The 2026-nt window shown below is 38.1% G+C and overlaps 1 pseudogene; it reads left to right on the top strand.

Annotated features, from left to right (window-relative positions):
- The first annotated feature begins 634 nt into the window (after positions 1–634).
- On the top strand, positions 635–1164 carry LOC116102759 (annotated as a pseudogene).
- The last annotated feature ends 862 nt before the right edge of the window (positions 1165–2026 follow it).

Here is a 2026-nt window from a genome sequence, read left to right as displayed (position 1 = left end):
CTCTCTCTCTCTCCAGCAATTGGCTGCTAGCATCTTTCTTTACCAATCAGAATTAACTGGGTGCAGGTTCTCAGAAGCTTCGTACTGACCTTCTCATGCAAACTAATTTGGAGGACCAATTAGCCTTAGAATACAAGCAGCTAAAAGGGGGTATATGAAACCTGATCCAGCCATCTCCTATAACCAGGCAAGTTTTCCAAAGGAGAGACTGTGACACTAACCCAGACACAAAAACTTAGACCCACAATTTGTTCTGCCTATAAGATGTGCAGAAAGAATTAAAGGAGCCGAATTTGAGGGAGGGGCCAACCAATGACTGGCCCAGCTTGAGATCCATTCCTTGACAAACACAGAGCCTTGCCCTGACAGTATTAATGATGTTCTACTATGCTTGCAGAGAGGAGCCTTGGATAACTGTCATCAGAGAGACTTGACCTAGCAACTGATGGAACCTGATGCAAAGACCCACAGCCAAACACTAACTGAAACTTGGGAAATCCCATGAAAGAAAGGGAGGAAGAACTAAAAGAGCCAAAGTGATCAAGGACACCACAAGCAAAGTGACAGAACTGAGGATCCATGGCCCTAAGCATCTGAGCAGTGAATTCTTCAAGTCTCCAATTAAATTTTAAAAATGGCCTTCAATAAAACTACACTGCAAAACACAGGGAAGAAACAGAATGGAAAGAGTAAAAAAGCTGAAGAAGCAGAATCTGAAAAATTTGTGGTTGAAAAAAATACCAGACTGACTTTTAGTGAATGGGAATGTGGAGTATTTCCTGAGGTGGAAGGGGTTCACAGATGCTAATAATACTTGGGAACCAGAAGAAAATTTAGATTGTCCAGAATTAATTGAAGAATTTCTTAATTCCCAAAAAGCTGATAAAGGAAATGATGGTTTTAAAAAGGAAATGTTTATCTGAAAGTAAATCTGGATGATAGCAAATTGAAGAAGAAAAGAGATGCTGCTGACAAACCAAGGGGCTTTGCCAGGGGTCTTTATCATGAATGAATAATTGGTGCCACAGACAGCAGTGGAGAATGAATGTTCTCATGAAAGAGAAGAACTCAGATGAGGCTGACTTGGTGCTGACAAAGCAGGTGCATATGAAGTGTTCTCAGATTGTCATCACCTTCTATGAGGAGAAGCTGACTTGGCATTAGGTCCCAAAAATGAAGCACTATAATTGTATATAAGTATAAACCTGAATCTTAGGTGTTGAACTACTAGTGTGAAAAAATAGCATTCTAAAGAAAATAGAGTTTGATATGCTTAGTTTTGAAAGTGTTGACAGTAGTTGAGATATTTTGGGGTTTTGTTCTGCATCAAAAGGCACTGATTCCTTTGAGCAAACACAAGCTTTCTGTAGTTGCTTCCTTTAATAATAAAATATTTGATAGTTCCTCAACTTTGAAGAATAGCTTCTCTTAAATGCTGGGGAGATTTTACAGTCATTACTCAGTCAGAACATATTTTTAACTGGTACACAGAAGGATCATTGTTTGTTTGTTTGTTTGTGTATGCATAAAACACTCATGAAACTTTTTGTTTTGTCTTGTTTTAATACTCAAGAGAACTAAAGATGAAAACATAAGTTGATGAGATTTTATCATTGTGAGCATTTTCCTGAAACCATAACCTTTCAAATTAAGCAGGTTCTGTAATTTATTGGATAGTTTAAAAGCAACCACATTGGGAACTAATGTATTATCATGTAAATACAATAGTTTGTTTACAGAATGTTGTCCATACCAATTCCCCATTCAGAAAATGGAATTCGACAAAGCAGAAGTATGATTTAATGACAAGACATAGGCTGAATGTGATGATGCACACCTTTAATCCCAGCACTCTGGAGACAGATCTCTGATTTAGAGGCCAGCCTGGTCTACAGAAGCAGGTCTAGCTCAACCAGTGGATGTAAAGGTTCCTCTGGTGAACAATTCCTTTGGAGAAAGTTAAAATCTGTACTAGAAGATTATGATTCAGTGGACATGACCAAAATACGTTGTATTGAATGTATGG

Source organism: Mastomys coucha, unplaced genomic scaffold (genome assembly GCF_008632895.1).
Source record: "Mastomys coucha isolate ucsf_1 unplaced genomic scaffold, UCSF_Mcou_1 pScaffold21, whole genome shotgun sequence".
Lineage (NCBI taxonomy): Eukaryota > Metazoa > Chordata > Mammalia > Rodentia > Muridae > Mastomys > Mastomys coucha.
The sequence above is the reverse complement of the archived record's forward strand: the minus strand, read 5'-3'. Positions and strand labels throughout refer to the sequence as shown.